Source organism: Hemicordylus capensis, chromosome 4 (genome assembly GCF_027244095.1).
Source record: "Hemicordylus capensis ecotype Gifberg chromosome 4, rHemCap1.1.pri, whole genome shotgun sequence".
Classification (NCBI taxonomy): Eukaryota; Metazoa; Chordata; class Lepidosauria; order Squamata; family Cordylidae; genus Hemicordylus; species Hemicordylus capensis.
In genome coordinates, this window is record NC_069660.1 from 287,776,839 (window position 1) to 287,801,578 (window position 24,740).

General features: G+C 45.0%; 1 protein-coding gene and 1 long non-coding RNA gene across 6 annotated transcripts in view; one reads left to right on the forward strand and one right to left on the reverse strand.

Annotated features, from left to right (window-relative positions):
* NCALD (neurocalcin delta) overlaps positions 1–24,740 on the reverse strand; it is a 238,427-nt gene that overhangs the window by 55,875 nt on the left and 157,812 nt on the right. Inside the window, exon 1 of one of the 5 annotated variants that reach the window (XM_053243283.1) lies at positions 21,154–21,173. The exons of 3 other annotated variants lie outside the window; for them this stretch is intronic. The gene's annotated coding sequence lies outside the window, so the exon portion shown is untranslated. Of the gene's footprint in view, positions 1–1,105; positions 1,319–21,153; positions 21,174–24,740 lie in introns of those variants that run through there. One more of the 5 variants, XM_053243282.1, reaches the window with a different exon arrangement.
* Positions 11,114–24,740, forward strand: part of LOC128322295 (uncharacterized) — a 43,863-nt gene continuing 30,236 nt past the window's right edge. The window contains exons 1-2 of the long non-coding RNA XR_008305654.1: positions 11,114–11,189; positions 18,099–18,170. This is a non-coding gene — a long non-coding RNA (uncharacterized LOC128322295). The remainder of the gene's footprint in view (positions 11,190–18,098; positions 18,171–24,740) is intronic.

A 24,740-nucleotide genomic window follows, 5' to 3' on the forward strand; every position in this document is an offset into this window, starting at 1 on the left:
AAGATCTGAAAGTAAGTCGGCTTATAGAGATGATAGCCACCTTTTACAATGGGAAGTAGAAAGGAAGAAGTCTGAAAAGATAGCTTCCAACTGTGTGTATAACATCCCAGCATTGGTCACTGAGCCCTTGGAAGCGTAATCCTTGGCCATGCAGAACAGCCCTGTGAGGCTTTTCTAAATTCAATTTTCTAACCTCCTTCAGATTCCCAAGTTGTTTTCCCATAACAGAAGCCAGAAGGAATCACATTTTTAAAAGCATCTGTCAGTGTGGCCTTGATACACAGTCTTCTTTTGGAAGAATGGCACAACCCAAAGTCACTGCCAGCTGGAACCAAGAAAGAGACTCTCCCAGCTCCCCTGCTGTGTTCTTAACACTCATTCCTGGCCTGCACTTTAGTGAAACAGATTGAAGCTACAAAAGTTGCACAACTTGCCACAATACAGTGCTATAGTTTGGCAATCTCTTTGTTCCCTGTAATTATCAGGCTGCAGCAGTGGATTCTATAGAACAGCTGACTTTCTAGCCTCTGAAAGGCAGCTCTGCAGGAGGCAGAGGAATATTTGTTTCTCTTCACATGATCACATGGGTGCTCTTCGTCACATGGGTGCACTTCAGACATTATTATATTCTTCCTGCTTAGTTTTTAATGTCTGGTTTTTAGCTGTTCTGTTGGGTTCCTTTGCTGCCGTTTTAAGCTATTCTGTTGGCGGCTGCAGCTGCTGCTGCTACTCTTTATTATGTTTTTATGATTGTATTTATTGTTTTTAGGATTTTTAAGATGCTTTATAATGTTAAAATTGTGAGCTGTTTGGGGGAGCACAAAGCCAAAAGGCAGCATACAAATATTTATATAAACGACAGTGTGGGAGCTGCTTTTCTGTAGGTCCATCTCATGGCACTACTGTACTTTGGAAGACCTACCACCACATGGGTGGGGGACCGATCACATGGATCTTTACCTTCTGATCATCACCTCCAGGCCTGCCATGCAAAGTGTCACTCTGCGTGGACAGGATCCGTGCAATTGGTCTGGCCCACATGGTAAATTCACTCACAGAAAAATGGCCCCCACACCATTGCTTTAGTCTCTAAAGGTCATCTTACTCTTTTGATGACTTAATGACTTCGATGACTTAAGAAGTTAAAACTGGATCTCCTAGCACCTTCCCCTATGTCACATCTTCACAAGCAAATTTTCAGGGGTCGGATGCCTGTCAGATAGTCATCAAACCTCCAGAGTCCATTATGCGCTAGGCTTTTGTTGCCTTTCTCTTGCCTTTCTCTCGCACACGAGCAGCAGTGGAGACCTCCAGGTCAGCACAGTCTTCACACTAAAAGGAATGATAACAGTGCAGAGAACTCCAGTGCCACTTCATTACTGCTATTAAAAGGAACAAATTCTGTAGGCCCACTTCCTCCCGTTTCTTGCAAAACGTAGTGGCAGAAGTAGGCACCATGGACCATAGAGCTGGAAGGGAGCCGGCCACTCTGACTAAAGGCAGAACCATTCACCATCCACTTCCTCCTGCTGTTAACCAACACACTCTAGCATTTGAAGGTGATTCAGATTCTGAGCATCAACAATACTGGAGGTGGCAGAAGCCACCCAGTTCCCCTATGGAAATGTTTTGGGGCATGCCAGGGTTTTATCTGCATATTCACTGCCCTCTTGGTAGGTTCCAATAGCTCATGAGGCTTTGGCAACACAGTAGGCCACACTGTGAGCATCTTTATGGATGTGGATGGCCTTGGTCGTACACACGGTTAATCCCATTCGTGGCAGCTCTCATGGCCTCGGTAGCCCCAAACAGCAGCAGTGGTTGACTGGGCCCTTCCTTGCTGCTAATAGGCGCCGCCATGGACACTCGTTCCCCTCAGGCCACTGACAGGCTCGGGCCCATCCCTCGCCCTTCCTTCTTTCTCTCTTCTCCTCCCTTCTTTTTCTCTCTTTCTCTCTCCTCCACTTGCTCTTCCCCTCTGTCTTTCTCCTCCCCTCCCTTCCTGAGATAACAGATCTTGTTCATCTTGTTTCCCCATCTAATCCACACAATGGCAGCCTCCTTCTCCTGAGGGGGCTCTTTCCTCCCTCACGCGCCCTCTCTTCACAGACCCCTGCCCACTATCCTTTTATATATATAGAAGAAGATTCCTCTCCTCTAGAATCAAGAACATCTTCTGACCAGAAGCAGTTGCATTCCAACTGACCTCACCCATCACAGGCTCCTCCTCCCTATCTGCATATGGAATCCCCAACATGGTGCTTCTGCTCTCGTAGGGTCTTCCTCCCTATCTGCATATGGAATTTCCACTGCCCAATCACCACAGTGCTTCCGCTCACGAACTCTTGCAAGAGCTGCCACACACAAGATTAGCCATGAGTACACTTTTGAGAATTTTATATATATAGATTGTGAAAGTGATAGATGTGAGATGTTTTCTGGACGCGAGTTGACTAAAGTATTTTTACACCGATGTATAGAATAAAACAATCCCTCCTTCCCTCTTCTGTTTTCATAGTGTGGAAATAAGAGAGTACAGTTATGTCGGAAAGACCACACTAAGATACTGTGTCATATGTCTAAGACAGAGGAGCAGATTTTCATGAAATCTGCATTGTGGATATCAAACATTGAAAGACTGAACTCTGATTATGACCATATGTTGGGCTTTTCTCTCTGTGTTAGGTTTATTCCCATTGTAGAAATACAATTCTCACATGTTCAAGATTCCCAATTTAAGTTCCAAAAAGAACTGTATTTGCTTGATACCAGAGGATTAGTGAGTTGGACAGTTACTGAAAATGCAAAAAAAAAAAAGGGGGGGGGGTTCCAATAGCTTAGTAGCATGAAGATATCATCCTTAGAACAGGGGTGGGCAAACAGTCCTCCGGCTATTGTTGAACTACAACTCATATCAGGTGTTATATAAATATGATAAATAAAACAAACACACCACATCCCCCTTGAACCACAGGAGAGTGGAGCAGGAACTGATTTGGGGAGGCATATCCACTGTGCCATAGTTATTTGGAGAAGCCACTGCCAGTCTGTGTTGACAGTACTGAGCTAGACGGCCAATGGCCAGACTCAGTATATAGCAGATTCCTATGGAGGGTTGTTTGTACATGGGAAGTGGAGCAGAAGAAGGCATGCCCTTAGTAGCAACAACAGCATGGAAGGAAATGTAGCAAGAGAAGACATATTTCCAAGAATGCAAGGATGCAGCAAAACTGTGGCAAAGCTGTACTTGACAACAGAAGGAAGCCTGAAAGGACCTTCAAATGATGAGATTCTGAGGCACCAAATGCCTTTTCTTTCTCAACATGATTGCCCTATCTGGTGTTTCTAGCGATGCCAATGAGCCTTGTGTCTCCAGCACATACTTGTAGGGATGTGCACGAACCGATTTGGCAGTACTTTAATGGACTGTCAAACTGGTTCAGAAGTATGATGTTCGGACTGGTTCAGAGATGGGGAGTTACCTTTAAGGCACAGGGAGGGTGCTCATCTGCTCCCCATCACATTTCCCACACCGGCACTCTCCCCAAAATCGCATGTGCACCACATACTTCCGGTACGATGCTACCAGGGTGGCAAGGAGGTACGCTGCCGCACCACACCAGCGATTTTGGGGAGAGCGCCGGTGGGGAGAAATGTGGCAGGGCAAGGATGAGCACCCCCACTGCACCGTAAAGGTAACCCCCTGCATCCCAGGAGTGCACGAACCCATTCGTGCACATCCCTACACAGGGGCATAGCTATAATTGAGCGAAAGGGTTCAAAGAACACGGGCCCCCAGCTCCTGAGGGCCCTCCAGCCCCATCCCTCCCTGTTTTCTCCATTGCCTCCCTCAATCTGAGGGGCCGCCAGAGAGAGGGATGAACATGGGCCCCCTCTTCCCTAGCTACGCCCCTGTCCCTACATACGTTTTCTCTCCCCTCAAACCTGACTACCAATAATTCCTAGACTGTGTTTTGTATTTATTTGTAGGCAGGCTCAGTGATGAAATCTAGAGCACATCCAGCCCTCTCTATTCCCCATACATCAAAAACAGGCATTAAACAAGATCTAACAATCCACTGTATCTCGAAAAGGAACATGACTTGTTAAAAGAGTCCCAGCAGGAGAGAAGGGATGGCTTATAACATTAGAAAAAAGCTAATTGTGCTGTTGTGTTTTGCATACCTCAGATTTCATAAAAAGAGCTGTTAACTCAGATCCTTTCCTAAATACACCTAGTGAACGAGTGCTCTGTAGAAGCACTGAAAATATAAAACAATAGGTCCTTATTCCCCTGTTCAGACACAGTATGCTTAAGAAAGTATGTTACAACCACTTATATTTATTTGATTAATTAAAAAGGTATACTCTGTTTTCCCTAAGACTCAAGTTAGTTTCCAACATTTTAATACTACAAAAAAACCCACCAACAACAATAACAACGAAAACACACCAAGAATATGTCTGCATACATCATATGCAGGCAAAAATCTCATTTACTTTACAATACATGGCCAGCAACCTTACATGGATACCACAAAATGCGTGAGTACCCAATTTTCAACAGAGAACAGGACAAAAGCTGGCTGGTGGAGCATATTCTGCAGTTCCTGCTTTCTGACTCTCTGCAAGACTTCTATGTCCCAGAGTCTAAATCCAATCCACTATCAAAAGTTGCTAAAATATTATGTAACTAGCTGATCTGGCGCAGAGCATCTGTGTCCCTAGTTTGCAGCCGCCACTTTCTCGCCCCAACCCACCCGCCTCCGCTTTTTTGCCTGCCCGTCGTCTTCTCCCCCCACCCTCCCACCTGCAGCCACCTTCTTCTTACCCACCCACCACCCCCATCTTCTTCTTTTGCACTGCCTGCCCTGCCGCCACCGCTTTCTGGCTGGCTGCCAGCCAGCCAGCTAGCTACAGCTCGTCTGCCGCCCGGCCACCCATCTGCTACCCGGTCACAGCCGCCCACCTGCCACCTGGTCGTGGTCGCCCACCTGCCACCATTTTCTTCGGCCAGCCACCACCACTGCTGCAGCCACCATTTTCTTCCCTCCCTCCTGTCCTGTGGCTACCCAGCAGCTCTCTGAACTCTTACGAGAGCTGCCATGAATGGGATTAACCGTGTGTACGACTTAGAGAATTAAATATATAGATAGATAGATATTGAGAGAGAGAAAACCCAGAGACAGAAACCTGATCCACAGTGTGGTTATTAATTTGTTTATTTAATTTATTTATTTATTATTATTATTATTATCATCACCATCAATAATAGCAATGCTGATGATATACAGGAGACCCTCATTGTTTGCAGGTTCTTCATCTACAGTCAGGTCACAGAGACCCAGTTTCTTTATCTGTGGGGTGAAAATAGGGCTATTTTTTGCCTGAGTTTCCTGAGTGGCTGGAAATGCCTTCCAACGTCATTTCCCGCCACCATTTTGTAGAAAAGAGCCATTTTGTGGCTCTTTTCTCCCCACAATGAGAAAAAAAATGGAAATCAAAGAATTTGGGGTTTGGGGTGGGCATTGCTGCATAGCAAGGTACTGTGCTTATTTCTGCTCCCCTGCCCTTATGATTTCCAGCACATTTCAGTGTGTCTAGGAACCTAACCCCCCCAATCCCCATAGGGTTATGGTCTCCTTATTCACAGTTTCATTATCCACAGAAACAGGCAGGAATGGAACCCCTGTGACTAAAGAGGGCCTCCTGTCTTGCATTGTAAGCGTTCAGGTCACTTCGTATCCATTAGCTCAATAATCTTTCTAAAACCAAGTCCAAGCCACCTTCTGCAAAGGAAGGCAAACAGCACCAACCCACATTCATGAGCTAAAAAAAGCAAATAAACTTGGAAAGAATTAAGGGAAAGAAGAAAGTAATGCATGAGAGGGCAAAAGGAGCTGAACAATGGAGGTAAACCTATGCTCTGTAATACTGGTGGCTTCCTGACTGGATGCCAAGGCCTGGAAGTAATGCCTTGACAGCGTGAGAAGAAAAACCCAGGAGGCTTTCATAAATCTCTCAGAGGAGGGCAGATCTAAGGTTAACAGGCAAAGCTGCTTTCTCAAGAAGGGAATGAGCCTTGACATAACCTTCAAGCCACAGATCTGCCCAGTGCTGCACTGGCAATGGGAGGTGTGAGCAGAAAATCCTGTATCAACTAGTGAATTCCTTTACCCTGAATAAGAGATGGATTAGAGTTAGTGCCAGGCTGACTCTCCAATCAGACCAGTGAAGAAATGGTGACCAAACGCAGAGAAAAAGACCAAAGTACCTTTGTGTCTTTCTACGAGTGCAATTTTTCGCTCCCTAACCCATGATCAGCTAAACTTTCGCAAATTCTATTCTCTATATATCTATTAAGAGTACAGGAAGCAGGTAATGATTTGTATCTGATCGACTTACTGAAAGGGGAGTCAATGTTATTTCTCTTGAGCAAGCATGAACTGTCCCCTTTGCTAAGCAGGACCTGCCTGGGAGATTACATGTGAGCACTGTAGGATATTTCCCATAGGGGATGGGGCTGCTCTGGGAAGAGCATCTGCATGCTTGTATGTGGAAAGTTGCAAGTTACCTCCCTGGCAGCATCTCCAAGAAAGGGCTCAGAGAGACTCCTGCCTGCAACCTTGGAGAAGCTGCTGCCAGTCTGTGTAGACAATACTGAGCTAGATGGACGAATGGTCTGACTCAGTATATGGTAGCTTCCTATGTTCCTATGACTGGAGAAGTGGCAAATGGTGCATTCCGCAGGGATAACACCAAGACTCTGCTTTTTGCCTGGGATTCCTCAATTGCTCAAATTCCCTCTTCGAGGTGCAGAAGTCCTGCTCACTTCTGCATCTGGGGGTGCAGAGTCATTCTTCCAGTAGCAATCATGAATTGTCCCCTTCGCTAAACAAGGTTCACCTTGGGTTGCATTTGAATGGGTAACTACATGTGAACAATGCTGTAAGGTATTCTCCTTAGGGGATGGGGCCACAGTGACAACAGTAGCACATCTGCTTACATGCAGAAGGCCCCAGTTTCAATCTCTGGCATCTTCAGATATGGCTGGGAAAGACTCCTGCCTGAAAACCTGGCAGTCAGTATAGACAACACTGAGCTAGATGACCAATGGTCTGACTGGGTATAAAGCAGCTTCTTATGTTCCTATCTAGTCACCACAAGACCGGGAAATATTTCATTTCCTTGCTCTTTGCATGTTCCATAGAACATGTTTTCATATATGTTTCTCTCCATTAGGACCACTACAGTGTAGAGCAAAACTGTGTGTGGTGGTGGGGGGGGAGGACACTGCTTTTTCAATTTATTAAATTATTTTATAAATTTGTTATTTGACATTTACTGTTTTTCCTTAAAATGCTCAATGGTGATAAACATTATCCAAATGCAAAACGTCTTTAAAAATGCATACCAACACAGTGCAACCACCTGTAAAAGCACTAGCCCACATATTCCACAGGGCTACGAGGGAGGAGGGGCTCCACCCTTGCAGAGGAGCTGGAGAATAGTTTCACTGTAGGCCTACTCTGCAGCCTCGTGAAGACAGAGGAGGAGCAGGAAGTGGTTTTCACTTATCTCCCCCCCCGCCCGCCTCCAAAAGTCATTTTTGTTGCCAGGAATATGTTCCTGAGGGCTGTATAACCCTCAGGAACATATTCAATAGTTTCCCCTCCCCCTCCACCCATGGTGGGCTTCAATACAGCTATTCTCCAGCCACTCTGCGAGAGTAGAGCCTTTCTTCCTCCCCCATAGCTCTGTGTAAGATGTGGACTACTTTATTTGAACAACATGCCAACATTAAAAAATAAAAACTGAGAGCTTAGGAAAATCTTTTTTAAAATCTCAGCCTGGCGACATGGATGGCCTTTCTGGGAAGGTTATTTCACGTGTGTGACAACACCACTGAGAAGGCCTTGTCCTAGCACCCACTGATCTCCCTGTCCTAACTGACAGGACCCAGGACACAAGCTTCTTAACCAGTCTCAGTGAATGGGGAGGCACATATATGTGAGAAAAATTTAAGTAGAGATTACTTTCAAACAATTGAATATAATTATAGCCTTAGTTTCAGGGATTCCAGAGAGGCATCAAGACATATTGGCGCCTGAGGCAGGAAATCCAAATTATCATCTCCTCTCCACAAACCCTCTCAGTGTGAGAAAACCATCCCATTCTGTCTACTGCTAAGGCCAGCCCTGCTGAGACTAATAATGACATGTAGTTTTTGTTGACCAATTACTAGAGAATGAGCATGGATTTAATTGGGATCTCACATTTCTGTCCAGCTCAGTCTTTCATACATTTCATTGTTCAGTTTTTGTTGTTGGATGTTTTTGATCACTTTGTTTTGCTTTTGCATAATGGTGGATGGATGATTTCTCTGTGTGGTTTCCCATTTGGAATTTGTAAATTGCTTACACAAGAAACTAGTTCATTGGCATCAACTATATTTGATCATACTTAATGGATTTACAAATCCTCCTGTTTAATATGGTTCATATAAGCATTTTATGGAAGTATGAGACTCCTCCCAGATCTAAGCTTTTGCTAAGTACTAACCTCATAAGAACAAAAGAACAGCCCTGCTGGATGAGGCCCAAGGCCCATCCAGCAGTCGAGCATCCTGTTTCGCACAGTGACCCACCAGATGCCGCTGAAAGCCTACAGCAGGAGTTGAGGGCATGCCCTCAGAAATGGGTGAAGCCAAGTTAAACTGGTGGTGGTGGGGAGTCTTCTAGACATCACTATCAACAGAAGCACAAATTAAAGGCAGTGTCCTTTCTCTGTTTAGGCAATGCATCTCTGCAGAGCCAAATATCATTGGCATGGTACTCCCATTTGCATGTAGAGCAGGGATTCTCAAACTTGGGTCCTCAGGTGTTATTGGATGCCTCAGTGGCCTTTGGTTGGGGATTATGGGAGTTGAAGTCCAATAACTCCTGAGGACCCAAGTTTGAGAATCACTGATGTAGAGGAATGGAGGAAAATATCACCCAGACAGAAGGTAAGTCATCGCAAATAGGGAGTAAGCTCAAGTAAGGCCAAGACATGACGTAAACTATGATTGAGCGTTCTGACCCAAAACTATAGACCTGGTTCTGAATAAACCTATGCCATCTCAACCTTACAACTCATGAGGGGCCTGGAGTAACGAACAGATCAAGGGTGAGAGATTTGTCGCAATTCATTGATTACAGGCTTTCAGCCTAATCTAGCAAGAGAGACCTGTTATTCATGTGTCGCCAATGTGGATGCACTTTAGAATACACATCCTGATCCATCGCAATGCTCATCCAAGTGCTATGGAATTGGCTAGATGAATTTCATGATGCAAATGGATTCAGGGCCACCAGTTGTTATATGTGACTAGTTGTCCTCAACCACTGCAGAGTTGGGGCTACTAAGCTTACAGGCAGCCTAGTCCTATGCAAGCTTACTCCATGTTAAGTCCCCTGGCTGACATCATGATGAAATTACTCAATAGTACTACTCTGAGTTACTGTAAAGCAGTGTTTCACAACCAGTGTGCCACAACACACAAATGTGCCACAAGATACTGACCAGTGTGTCACCCTGACTCACTGACGTGGCTTTCCTGGTGCATTATGGGACAAATCAGCTTCAGGAGGGATGGCAGGGACAGCTACAAATAAGAATAAAAACTATAAGAATGACGAGGAGGAAGAAAGTGAAAATAAATAAAAATAGTGTGGCAGTGTCTCTGTTGGGGAGCAGTGCCCCACCCCCCCAAATGTAAATGTACCTGGGGATTAAAAAGGTTGGGAAGCATGGCTCTAATGGACTACTAAATTTCAATATGGGTTTCTCTAGTAAATTTAGTCAGGATATCATCCCTCGTGTTCAGCAGAACTTACTCCCAGTAAGCATGCATTGAATTTCAGCCTCAAATTACCATTGGATTTGGTGGGACTGCTCAAGATAAGAGTGATGGGTTTTGGCATCATCTTTCAAGCATTATTAGCAAGATAACGTTCTCCATTTTTCCAATAAATATTTGTCTTTTAATATTAAGGCAAATTCTTCTTTTAGTGATTTAAGTCATATACTTTAACTTTCCTGGAATAATGAAGTATATTTATATATTATTTGTTCCTGTCACACTGAGACAGTACTTAGAAATTTCTCCACAAGTATCTTTGGTTTTCAGCAAATCTTCTGTCAGTTAGGAAATTAATAAACAGTCAAAATCTATCCTTTTAAGTGAAAGGGTATATAATGCCATCTGCAATCTAATGGATTGAGTAAGAAAAGCATAATTATACATCTGCTTTTTTATTCTTATTAATGACTGTAAAATAAGAACAGTATGGTGAAGGTTGTAGTCATGGTAACAGACACACTAGCCTAAGCAATGAGGACAAAAAAAAGTTGCAGTTACAATTTAAGGTAAAATCATCTTTTCGTTCAGGTATGGAAAAATACAAATGAAGAATAAAAGCATACTCTTTTCTTTTAAACATATTATTAAACAAGGTTTTTCAAAATCAATAGCTCATTAAGCTTTTTCATCACCAATGATGACAACAATAAATAGTAATAAAAATTATAAAATTAGAACAAAAACTTGTCAAGGTATCTGATCAGATATCTTATCCTTTGGGATGCAAGCCCAGCCTAGGCCTCATCCATGCCGAGGGAGGACAGCTGGTCTTGTGGTCATGAGCACGAATTGTCCTCTTTGCTTTGGCCTGGTTTGCATTTGAATGGAAGACTACATGTGAGCACTGTAAGATATTTTCCTTAGGGGATGGGGCTGCTCTGGGAAGAGCCTCTACATACTTGTGTGCAGAAGTTTCCAAGATTGCTCTCTGTCATCTCCAAGATGGAGCTGAGAGAGACTCCTGACTGCAAACTCAGAGAAGTTGCTGCCAGCCTGTGTAGGCTATACTGAACTAGATGGACCAATGGTCTGACTCAGGATCTATATACATAATTCTCCTGGGTGTGCGTTGGAATGTGCGTCCCAGCGCTCAGCTGATTGGCTGGGCAGCAGACGCGCCTGATTGGCTGAGGTGCACCCAGGAGGATTGGTCGCCGCGGCGGTGGGCCCGGCCGTGGAGGCAAGGCCCAGGAGGGGGGAAAGAAAGGGGGGGCAGAAGTGGCAGTGGGGAGGAGAGCGGCTGCGTCCGGAAGCGGAGACTGGGGCAGAAGGTGGTGGGGAAGAGGTAACCGCTGGCCCCAAAGAGCGCACAGATGCTCTGTGTGGGGTTGGATAGTTTATTATTTATTTATTACATTTATAGAGTGCCCCATCGAAAGGCTCTGGGCAGTGCACAACAAATTTAAAAAGACATAAAACAAACACCATCTAAAACACACTACTTAAAACAATATAATTTTAAAAAAAACAATTCAAAACCAATTAAAATACCCAAACACAATTAAAAAACCTCGGAAGGCCAGACCAAACAAGTAAGTCTTTAGGGCTCTCTTAAAGGCCGACAGCGAGCCTAAACTGTGGATATCTGCCGGGAGTGCATTCCATAGGCCAGAAGCAGCTACAGAGAATGCCTGGTTCTGAGTCATCACCAGATGCACCGGTGGGAACTGGAGACGGACCTCTCCAGATGACCTCAACGTGCGATGGGGATCATACAGAAGAAGGCGCTCTCGAAGACAGCTTCAATATAAGGCAGCTTCCTATGTCCCGATGCTGAGGCAGCACAAGCACAATTCCCACCATCTCCACCTCACCCCACCAGGGCACATGGTATACAACACAGAACTTTCCCAATATCCTTCCTTGTAGAAGGGAACTCCTACCCACCCCCACCCCATAGGTGGAACCCACCACTCTACGCCTCTACACTTTCTTCCACACCCTAGGTATGTTTTCAAAAGCCAGGGGGAGCTAGGGGGCAGCAGAGATTGAAGGCACTGCTTCTGCCAGCAGATGGGGGGAGACAGGATGCGGAGGCATGGTGAGACAGCTGGAAGAGGCAGCAGTTCATGTGCCCCCCACTAGGGATGTGCCCGAATGGGCTCGGGCAAGGCGGGAAGTGGCTCCCTTAAGAAGCCAGTAAGCAGGTCCTTACCTGCTCTGCTGCCACCCCGCCATTTTTCCAGGTGCGGTGCTTGCTCTACCAAAGGCTGTGCACAGCTGTGGTGCTGTTCCCTGCAGTCTGTGCACAGCATCGGCATGCACGTGGCCACCGCACATGCGCGGTGGCCATTTGCCTGGCCAGCATGGCGTTGCAATGCCTGGTGGCAGCCATTTGCACAGTCAGCATGTTGTAGCTGACCATGCAAATGGCCACTCTGCATGCGCAGCAGCCATGTGCATATCAACACTCATGGCTGCCCAGAGACATAAGTTTGGGGCGGGATATAAATATGTCAAATATGTCAAATAAATAAATGCCACACACAGGCTGCAGGGAACAGCGCTGCAGCTGTGCGCAGCCTTTGGTAGAGCAAGCACCGCACCCAGAAAAGCAGCAGGGCAGAGGAGCAGGTAAGGACCTGCTTACCTGCTTCTTAAGGGAAATGCTGGCCACCCTGCCAAACTGGTTTGGCTGCGGGTGCCTGAGCCAGTTCGGTGCTTCCCCAAGGAAGTGCCGAACCAGTTAATGCACATCCCAAACCTGCCAATCTGCTGCCTGAGACAGCACCCATTAGTGGGCTGGTTCCAAGTGGTACAAAATGATGCTAAATGTTATACAGTCTGAAAATCTTGGAAAGGCAGAAGGGCAGACGAGCAGATGCAGCTCTCAGACCAATCATTCTGGATCTGTGCCACAGATTTCACTGTCATTGATTGCTTACACAATTCTGAAGTACTGAAGTCGTCTCCTAGTCTACCCAAAAATATTGTTTCATGCTCCCTACTTCCTCAAGCAGTGAGATGTTGTGGGAACAATGCTACCTGAATTTGGTTTCTTTTTGAGAACACTGGAGGCTTGATACGTTTTTGTAATATTTTGAGGTTGTTTTTTACACATATGTTAGCAGAGTATCTGGTGAAGGCAATAGGCATGTGCACACCTAAATAGCAGATCCACTACCTCAGATCAGCTTCCCAGAGAGAGAGATTCCTGCGACCCAAAGTGACTTTAGTTGGCTCTCAACTCAGTTTCTCTGTTCCTCAACCAAAACAAAAATTAGTGTTTTTACACACACACACACACACACACACACACACACACACACAGAGCTGGAGTGGGGGGGGGGCATCCAAGCTCTAATGGCCTTCTCCAGGAGTTTCCAAATGACAACAAAGTGTGGGACCTGCAAAGCTTTTGTGCAAGTTCCAAGTGCAATCTTACTCATTGTCCAAATGATCCTGCAGGCTTCCTGGCTCCTTCCTAGCATAATCTTACCCTCTGTGCACACTCTGAGCAGGGACCTCACGTGATTATTGCACCACCACCTGCTGAACAGCTTTTGTGTTCCAAGAACACCCCACGTTTTCCCCCAATCACCAGAATAGTAGCAAAGAAAAAGGGTGGATTATTCTCAGAGGTTGAGAGCTGGCCAGCAGGTGCAGCTGCAAAAATCGTGCGAGGTCCCTGCTTCGCATGTGTACAGAGGATATATATCTCACTAGGAAGGAGCAAGGAAGCCTGTAGGAGTTTCTGTATGGTGAAGAAGGTCATGTTTGGAAGTTGTGCAAAAGTTTTGCAGATTCCACACTTTATTGCCATCTGGAAACCCACGACATTCCTGACATTATGGAGCTATCTCTGTATCTCTCCCATCCTGTTCCCATTAAAAAGCATCTCCTGGACATTAAGCGACTTTGACTTTCTTTTGTAAAGTCCTAGGCTCTAATCAGGATTTGCTTTAAGGCACACCCATAGCAAAAGGCCTATTCACAATAACCAGATAGCATTCCTACAGCAATATATTGTAACTAGTTAAAAGCCATGACATTTCTCATGGGGGGTGGAGTTAAGGATCTGAGCTCTTACCCCATCCATAATCCTTGTTTTACCCCTCTCCTCTCCCCATCCTCACTCCCCCACATCAAGCTCTCTTGCCTTCTCCTACCTACATCTCAGTTTCCACTCCTACTCTCAGTACATCCTATCCACTTCTCATTTCCCTCCCACCACACTACAATTTCCCCACACTGCACTTCATCTTCTCCACCCTGGCAAGCACAGGGCTGGGACAGGTCTGGAAAAGCAGGCCGATCCATGCTACTTGCTCAGAAACACATTGCTGCCTTGCCCTCAATGAAGTCCAACTCACATTCAGCTGAAGGAGATTGGAATAAAAAGGCAAGTCCTGAAAGTGGAATGGAGTATACCACTTCAGACTACAGGATGCCACTTCTGAAGGCAGCCTCATGTCATAACATTCTTGGCCAACAGTTTCCGCAGTGCTACGAAGGTGGAAGCAGCTTTTCACCCTCTCAGAGCAGCTGGAGCTTTTCCCAGTCAGCAGGCTTTACCGTGGGTTTTCTGTGAGGCTTGAGAGCAAGTTTGAAGTTGCCCCAAAAGAACCAAGGCAAAAAGGGCTTGCTTTTTTAACCCCAGATATAAATCAGACTACACTCTTAATGTGCGATGAAAAACCTGAATTGTGTGTGAAGTGCTCCCTGATAGCTTGCAGGGACTTTGGGGTAAATTTGGCCGATATGTGAACACACACCTCCATTCCGGAGGAGATGCAAACTAAAAGCCAAATCACTAAAACGTCCTGGAGACTAGCTGCATTGAAGCCTTGCTCCACAGCCCAGCAGAGACGGCTGGGGAGGGCGAAGTGATTTTCACTCCTCTCTTCCTCCTCCAAAAGCCCCTTTCTCTGCCAGGAATATGTCCCTAAGGGTTGCATTACCCTAAGAAACATATCCCTGGCAGTGAATATGTGTGAACTTGTTTAGACATGATTAAAGTAGCAGGGGCGTAACGAGGCTGGAGTGGGCCCAGAGACAACACTTCAAAATGGGCCCCTTGCTGATACACACTCACTCACTTCACATGTGACTTGCCTCTGGGGGGCCCCTCGAGGCGTGGGGGCCCCCAGGCAGCCGCCTCCCCTTGCCTAATGGTAGTTACGCCCCTGTAAAGTAGTTTGGCTGAAATAATAATCAACTAGCTGAACCCACACAGAGCATCTGTGCAGCAGTACACTCGGAGAGTTCCAGCAGGCATCCAGACGCATCCCCACTCAGTTCCCTACTCAGTCGGCCATAAGAGAATTAAACATATAGATAATAGAAAGTTAACAGAAAACAAAAATAAATAATAGAAAGTTCAGAACTGGCTAAGATAGATATATTCCTTCTATAAAGCTTTCATGGCATGAAGTTTGGCTGCTGGAATAAGCACTAAGGCTGCTGGAATAAGCACCGCAGATGCGTTGCTCTGAGCCTGATATGCAACAAAGAATCGCCACAGAGACAAAGATTGTGGTTGAAGAGAGGGCGTGTTGTCCACTACTCGAAGCACTTACAGGCAATTGCTTCCATTTTGCATTACGTTTACTCAGTATTTACTTCTTTATCTAACATTCTCGAGGGAAAAGTCTTCCTGCTGGATGAAGCATGTTATCTAATGGAGAGGACCACAGGCAAAACGTTTGCTGTCATCTTCCATCTTCACAGCAGACTGTCAGGCTTCTTGCAGTATTCAAGTGTCTTAAAGACACACAACTAAAAAGTAAACATTGGGAAAGTAGAGGGCAGCAATCTTGACCAAAAACAAAAACAAAATTTGATTTGATTTAAATCAAATGCAGTTAACTCTTCCAAATGATGGTTCATTCAGAGCTTTTCAAAATAAAGTCAATATTTTAAAATAAATTCTTATTTAACTCATTCCGGAATTGATTTAGAAGCAAGATGCCCTTTATTCACAGCCACTAACTGTTGTTTAAAACAAGCAGTGATCTCAAAGAATACTTCAGGATGTAGCAAGAAAAACAAGAGCCCTTCCCTTTCTTGAAACCCAGCTTGGTCTCTAGCCCTCTGTCAAAATGAAACAAGGTAATAAACTGAAGGCAGACATCAGAGAAAGTGAAACTGAGATTTTAAAACTGGGGTCTTGTGGTAGCAAGCATGACTTATCCCATTAGCTAAGCAGGTTCCACCCTGGTTGCATATGAATGGGAGACTAGAAGTGTGAGCACTGTAAGATATTACCCTCAGGGGATGGAGCTGCTCTGGGAAGAGCAGAAGGTTTCAAGTTCCCTCCCTAGCTTCTCCAAGATAGGGCTGAGAGAGATTTCAGCCTGCAACCTTGGAGAAGCCACTGCTAGTCAGTGAAGACAATACTGAGCTAGATAGACCGATGGTCTGACTCAGTATATGGCAGCTTCCTATGTTCCTATATGCAAAGACACATTGATTGATTGACTGAGTGATTGATTGCCTTTTTATACCACCCCAACCCAAGGTCTCAGGTGGTAGGCCATTGGTGGGTAGGTTTTGCATTCCATGTGGCACTGCATATGGACGAAACTACATAAGGAGCCTCTTCTCATGATCAGTGAGAAGGGCTCCAGAACAGGCTGCAGGGAGAGTGGGTTAAATTCACCCTCCCCACAGACAATCCTGTGTGTTGCTTGACGTGCTCCCCGTGCAGCCAGACAATTACCCGTGTGCCAAGGCAGCGGGGAGGGATGGGGTGTGTTGTCCTGGCCCCCAGAACTACCAGGATGCACCGCCCATGAGGCTCCCCCACTCAGGCTCCCCGCAGTCTGGTAGCCACGGCACAGAAGCAAAAAAATGAGGTTAAGGGAGCACTTGCTCCCTTAACCTCATTTTGTAGGGTGGCTATTTAGGCGGGCTTGCTTCTGTGGAGCTGCTGGATCGGCTCAATCCCGGAGGTTCATGCACATGTGCAAAACCAGGCTGGGCTCCCTTAGCCCAGTTTTGCACGTTTGTGTGAATAGCCTCTAGATGTTTATTGTGAAGCGAGAGGATATGCTGACCCCTCTTCTCTTTCTTTAACATATACAGCCATGGAGGCCTGATCCTGGTCAGGACTGCAGCACACAGGGAACAGAAACCAAGCCCTCTCTGCCTGTGCTGTTTTTCTGCTAAAAATTGTCACTAGAGATGCTATTCACCTGGAACAGTGCTAACAGCAGCTTTCAGGTTATTGTTCCTATACTCCTCAATATGTAATTTTAATAGGAACATAGGAAGCTGTCTTATAGTGAGCCAGACCATTGGTCCCTCTAGCTCAGTATTGTCTACACAGATTGGTGGCAGGTTCTCCAAGGTTACAGGAAGGAGGCTCTCCCAGCCCTATCTGGAGATGCTGGGGAGGGAACTTCAAACCTTCTGTATGCAAGAAGACAGATGCTCTTCCCAGAGCAGGCCCATCCCCTAAAATGAATATCTTAACAGTGCTCACATGTAGTCTCCCATTCAAATTCAAACCCGGGTGGGCCCTACCTACCAAAGGGGACAATTCATGTTCATTAGAGGACCAGCTCTTCTCCTGTACTTTACAGTTATATACATCTCTCCCTCTATATAGCTATGTATATAACTATATATCTATATTACTATATAACACTTTCTCTCTACACACACACACACACACACACACACACACACACACACACACACCTCCTATACTTTAAGATAATATTATTTTAAAGGAGTATAGTCCAACCGACTCGTTTAATTGCATAGAGGAAGAACACAGACATGCATGCACATTCCCACCATATATCATGCCATTACCCCATCACATAATTGTGTGGGAGAGGTTAATTTGACCACCACTGCACAATTATGTGATGGGGTAACAGCACGACATATGGTGGGGAAGTGCACACATATTTACGTTCTTCCTCTATGCAGTCAAATGAGTCAGATGGACTATTGTCCAAACTAGCCCCAGGTTCTGACTGCATGGCTATATCTTACAGATGATCAGCTACATCATGAGGCTGTAGTCATGCAATGGTGGTCATTACCAGATAATCATCTGTATCCAGCCATATATGGGATAGATCTCCATATCTACTTCTTTCAAAACCATTATATGCACCTTACTATTTGAGAAGCAAAGTCTCCAAATTTAACAATGTATGGAATGTGTAGAGGCAAGCCCTATGCTCAACAATGATAAATCTGTCTTGGCAAACTTCCCCTTCCCTTCCATTTACTCCAGCCAGCACTATCCATTCTTCATGGCAAGAAAGCTGACCATCGAGTAGACCAACCAAACTGGTTCACTGACTGGGTATGTTGGGTTTGTTTTTTTGGAGGGGGGGAATTTGGTGACTTTGTTGTGTATTTTTCTGGGAATGTTCTTCGTGATATTTTATATATGTCTACATATTTCCATCTGTGTGTGTTTTTGTTAGGAAGCACCTCCAAGGGATAGCTTTTCTGCATGGGCTACCCTGCTGCTATATAAACACAGAATCCATTCATAATTCAGCAGCGGTTTTAGAAGTCAATAGGGAGATACAAAAGTGATGCCAACCCTGAGAACCGAAAGTCCTGAGCAGCAGTAAACTGCAGTGTTATCGAGTCCTTCATCTGAGATTAATCCATTCATTTGTTAATTACCCAAGTTCACAGAGGGATGCTTTCAAGCCCAGATGTGCAGCTGCTGGGAGCATGGCCAATGGGTTGGCCTTAGAAGGCATGACCAGCACACACAATCCCATTCACTCCTTATGTGTCCACTGAATATGTGGGGAGTTGCATATCCCTGGTACAAGGCTGCACAACTTTGGCCCTCCTGGGCATTTTTCACACAGGGCTTTTAGCTCGTATCTCCTCTGGAATGGAGGATATGCATTCACATATCAGCCAGATTTACCCCAAAGTCCCTGCGAACTATCAGGAAGCACTTCACATATGACTAGGGTTTTTCATTGTGCACAAGAGTGTAAAGTGTGCCGTCGAGTCGGTGTCGACTCCTGACAACCACAGAGCCACCTGTGGTTGTCTTTGGTAGAATACAGGAGGGGTTTACCATTGTCATCTCTTGTGCAGTATGAGATTATGCCTTTCAGCATCTTCCTATATCGCTGATGCTCAATATAGGTGTTTCCCATAGTGTGGGAAACATACCAGTGGGGATTCAAACCGGCAATCTCTGGCTTGCTTGTCAAGTCATTTGCCCACTTTATATCCAGGGTAAAAAAAAAAATCCATGTTTTGCGTTGGTTTGGGGGGGCAACTTCAAACTCATGGTAAAGCCTGCTGTGTGAAAAATGCCTTGCAGAAGTTGGACTACAACTCCCATCACCCCTGACTGTTGGCCATTGTGGCTTGGGATTATGGAAGTTGTAGTCCAATAACAGCTGAAGGACTAAAGTTGTGCACTTTGATTTGTCCAAAGGGAAAGAAGATGATACAGCAAGTCTGTACATGTATTTTCTAAATCTGAAAAACCATTTGTTCAGAGATGTGCATTTTCTGGGAAATTTCTGGAAAAAATCCTCTATGTAAATTACTCCCATATTTGCATAAAATTTGCATTATGTTTTCTTTTTAAAATATCGTAAATATGCCATAAATAGATTTGACCTATTTATATAATAAAAAATACCAAACACCTCCATTTTATTAATTTTCTCTAACTGTATCTCAAACATTTTTCAAGTAACCATGTAGAAATTTCATAAATTGAAAAATTTTCACAGAAAAATAAAGTATGGGAAAATTTCCCGGGAAATTTTCTACCCCACTTCTCTGCATTGGCGAAATCAGCTGACTTGAATGGACAGGGCCTTAGGGCGACTTTTACTTTCATGGAACCACCACTTTCATCCCTGCTTTGCAGTTTGCTTTTATATCAGAGCTGTCAAAAGTTAGAACAGATGTTCAGACGCAAAGGGAGGGAACTTTTTACTGCTGCTCTATTTATTTCCTCTTGCAAGATCTGCTTACATTTCCTCTCGCTGCAACAAAGAGAACATTCTAGCAGCCTAACAACTACCTGGGGGAGGCTGATTTTATGGCTTTCTGAAGCATTATGAATATGGAAAGTTGTGGGCCATGAACTATCCCCCTCCCTGCTCTTCACCACTTAACGGAACCTTTTGTGAGTCTCAGAATTAGGTCAGCAAATGTGGTGGCTCAGCATCTGAGTCTCACAGCTATACTTACAACGAATTCATTTCATCAATAGAGTGAATTTTTGTACAATTTCATTTTTTTAACCATACTAATCAATCCCATTCACGTTTGGGTGTGCTTAGAAAGTATCTCCACTTCTGTGAAAAAGAAAATCTAAATGCAGGGTTTTGTTCTAAATCCTGACAATCCAGTACTGAAGGAGCTAAGAAAGGGAACTAACTAAATAGGCATGTCTTGCTGAGTGCATCAGTAGAGCACAGGATTCGGGAGCTTTAGGTAACTCGGGACTTTTATTTTGTTCATTTGAACAAAACAGCTTGTCCATTGGATGAGACCACACACCAACAGAAATCGGGTGTGTTCTAGAAGATCTGTAACTAGGTCCCTGATGGTTTTTTATTCTAAAAACAAGGGACACTGGAGCTGTGCAGTGTTTGCTGTACAGAGTTATTGGGACTGTGTCTGCATTTTGACCTTCTGTTGTTCCAGCATAACAGGAAGAGGAAGGACCAGCAATCTTGAAAGCCATAAAGACAAAAATAAGACCAGAACCACACACAGCCTGAATGTTTGATATTTAATAGAAATACACTATAGGCCATGGTTCTCTATGGATGCTTAGAGGCAGAGGCATGACTATCCCAGCATCTCTGATATAAAAGCCCTCAATGCCTTTAAGAGCAGCATCCACTTCAATTTAAAACAATAAGTCAATAAAGGATGGGGCCACAGCTCAGTGGTAGAGTATCTGCTTCGCATGCAGAAGATCCCAGATTCAATCCATGACATCTCCAGGTAAAGATAAAGTCGTGCCGTTGAGTCGGTGTCGACTCCTGGTGACCACAGAGCCCTGTGGTTTTCTTTGGTAGAATACAGGAGGATTGTACCATTGTCTTCTCCGACGCAGCATGAGATGATGCCTTTCAGCATCTTCCTATATCACTGCTGCCCAATATACCAGTGGGGATTTGAACCAGCAACCTCTTGCTCCCTAGGCAAGTTACTTCCGCGCAGTACCATTAGGTGGCTGGAATAAAGCTTCTCTGAAACCTTGGGGAAATAAAGCTTGTCTGAAACCTTGCTGTAGGCAGGGGTGAATCTTATATATGAACAAAGTGAATGGTGCTCACCTTAAATTTCTCAGTCAGTCATGTTGTCTCTGTCTCTATTTTGTGTGCCTACTGCCTCACTCTGTTGTTCCCTGCTGCTCGTGCCTGCAGCCTGCTGCTGCTTTAAGAGTTTTGAGGGTGGGCGATGGTAACACAGAACAAATGAAAAGCCCCAAATCTTTTAAAATACTAATATAAATAAGGCCTGAGCCTATAAGCATGCTCACTTTTTTTCTGCCAAGTGGGTCATCCTAGGACTGCCCTATAAACCAATCAGAGAGAGACTAGGCTGATTGACTCCTCAGGCAGCCAATCAGAGTGCCCAGAAGGTGTGGTAGTCTTTTTCTTTTAGTTACTCAGAATATACATCAGAATCTAATCACCATTTTGGTTAGAGAGCAGGCAGGCTGTTTGGCTGTTGGTAAGTCTGATCATTTGCTGGCTTCTTTGTGTTTGTTTTGAGGGGAGCAATGCAATCTATGCTTGCTCTCTGATCTCAGCTATATGCAAAGCATTATGGTCCATTCCCAAAATGACATGCCATAAATCTCTGTAAAAAACAAACATTTGTTGCTTGCTAGGATGGACACCCAGGCTTAGTGGTGGGCACCCAAAGTGGGCAGAGCATTGCAACCAGCTGTTCATCAGGCATGGAATTGGGAGAGGGTGTCCCCATGCATCTTTGCTTCCCATGATGTCCTCTAAGTTACAGGAGATGGTTTATAGCTGCAGCAAGCATCATTGAAAAACCTGTGACTTTTCTCTTATTTATGTATGCATTTTTGAAATAGGCCCTTGTAACGTCAGAATGCATTTGTTCTCCACTTTTGTAACTCATCTCTGTTTTACCTGTGACTTATATAGATCTATTTACTTTTACATGAATAGCCTTTGCTTCCTCCAAGAAGCCCAGAGTGGAGCCCATGGTTACATTTATCCGCTCAACAGCCCTATGAGGAAGGTTATGCTGAGAGATAGAGATAACATTAACATTTATATACCACTTTTCAACAAAAGCGTCCAAAGCCGTTTACATAGAGAAATAATAAGTATAAACAGGATGCATCCCTGTCCCCAAAGGGCTCACAGTCTAAAAAGAAACACAATATAGACACCAGCAACAGTCACTAGAGGTACTACGCTGGGGGTAGATAGGGCCAGTTACTCTCCTCCTGCTAAATAAAGAGAATCACCACATTAAAAAGGTGCTGGGCAGTTAGCAGGGACAGATAAGTGACTGTCCCAGAGTCACCCAGTGAGTTTCATGGCTGAATGGGGATTTGAACTTGGATTTCCCCAGTCTAGTCCAGCACACTAACAACTGTACCACTCTGACTCAAAAGTTATTTCTTGTTAATTATTATTAGTATATGTCAAAAATGAATACGTCAGGCAGACACAGCAGCCCTGGTGACTCCAGAATGCATTTACTCTCCACAGAAGCAACCTTTTGTAGCTGGCCTGTGCTTTACTCGTGCACAGTTCTTTTCCTGTGTGCGTGTGTTCTGATCCTGCAGCTGCCAAATGTTAGATTCAAATCTACACACTACTGTAGTCCTATTAAGTACTATTAAGCAGTGTTACTCAACGTTTTTGGAGTCATGGACTGGTACATTCTTTGTGCACAGTTTCCCAGACCAGAAGTTAGTAAAGGGGTCGCCCCACCTCACCCCACCCCCAGGCACCTCGCAAAACATTTCAAGCCTGGGGGTCGGGTGCAGCCACCAGGAGCTCTCCGGAGATCATTTCTAGGCAGGCATCCTTCGCTGCTGAGATAAAACTCATTTAGCTGCCTCGAAATTTATTTATTTATTCATTTATTTATTATTTATTCAAATTTTATACTGCCCTTCCAAAATTGGCTCAGGCCGGTTTACAAATAAAACAAAGACAGTTAAAATCAATCAACAATTAAAAATATAAAATACCATAAAACAGTTAATCAACAAAACAGAGTTTAAAAACCCGTTAAAAAGGTACATTAAAAACCCTCTACAACAATCTAAAAACCCTGGAAGGCCAGGCCAAACAGACAGGGCTCTCCTAAAAACTAATAACAAAAATGAACGTTATCCCAGCAGCGAGGACTGCCTCCCTAGAAATGAGCTCCGGAGAGTTCCCAGCAGCAGCGGCCCTCACCGGTTCAAAATTCTTTTTGCGGGGATTAATTCCTCATGGACCAACACAGACCGGCACTCAACTCCTCATGGACCGGCATCAGCCCACAGACCAGTGGTTGAGAAACACTGCTATAAAGCAACTTATGTTTTTCTTATTTTGCTGTGTATCTGCTGATGAGCATTTGAGATGTGCGTGTGTGTGTATTTTGATCCCACTCGTTAGCTACAAATCTACACTTTGCCAGTTATTGCTAAGGCACCTGCCTAGTCCTGACTCCACCTCCAGAGCTGCCCACAATTGCCTCTACGGCTCCACCCATCACCTGCCCTGCCTAGCGCCCCCCACCCCACCCCACCCCACCCCAGGAACCACTAGCCGTCACTGGCTGTATGCAGTAATGAGCTGGACCAATAGTCTGACTTGTATAACGCAGCTTCCTATGTTCCTAAGTCCCAATGAAGAAGGCACTGGGGATATATTTTCTAGTTGGAAAAGGGGATGGAGTGGAGTGTTCTCTCTAATTTTTTTCATCTGTGTGCGGAATGAGTTTTGTTCTGGGTGGCAGTATCAAGGCAGTGAGGGTGCACCCGCATTCAGAGTGGGACCTTCCTGATTCAACCTGAGCCGGATCTAAAACTGACTGAGCGGACAACAAAAAAAGTGTGAGCGAGACAGAACACTGATGGAGTGGTCCAGTGCTGACAACATCTCTAGAACTATGCTGTTGAATTCTATCTAGTGATCTTTTTTGATTGGTTATTTTAGAAGTTTGTCCCAAGGGGGGTTCTGTAAAGAGTTTGTGGAGTGGAGTCAGAAAGAAAAGGGAAGGGGAGGAGGAGGAGAAAATGGAGTTGAATAATGTCCTTTTTAAACCAACATGAGACTACATCATATTTACAAGGGAGGCAGCTATAAAACGTATGCTGACCTTCAGTGTGCACCAAAGAGAGCTATGTGGACCACCCAGGTCATCTCCACAACACAATGCAGGAGGGTTGCATATGGATGCAAAGCTGGTCTGCACCCATATGCAACCCATATGTGGAGAAAGTGGATAGAGAGAAATTCTTCTCCCTCTCACATCACACTAGAACCAGGGGTCATCCCATGAAAGTGATTGCCAGGAAATCTAGGACCAACAAACGGAAGTACTTTTTCACACAACACATAATCAACTTCTCTGCCACAAGATGTGGTGACAGCCAACAACCTGGATGGCTTTAAGAGGGGTTTGGATAACTTCATGGAGGAGAGGTCTATCATCGGCTACTAGTCGGAGGGCTACAGGCCACCTCCAGCCTCACAGGCAGGATGCCTCTGAGTACCAGTTGCGGGGGAGTAACAGCAGGAGAGAGGGCATGCCCTCAACTCCTACCTGTGGCTTCCAGCAGCATCTGGTGGGCCACTGTGCGAAACAGGATGCTGGACTAGATGGGCCTTGGGCCTGATCCAGCAGGGCTGTTCTTATGTTCTTGAGCTGAAGCCCT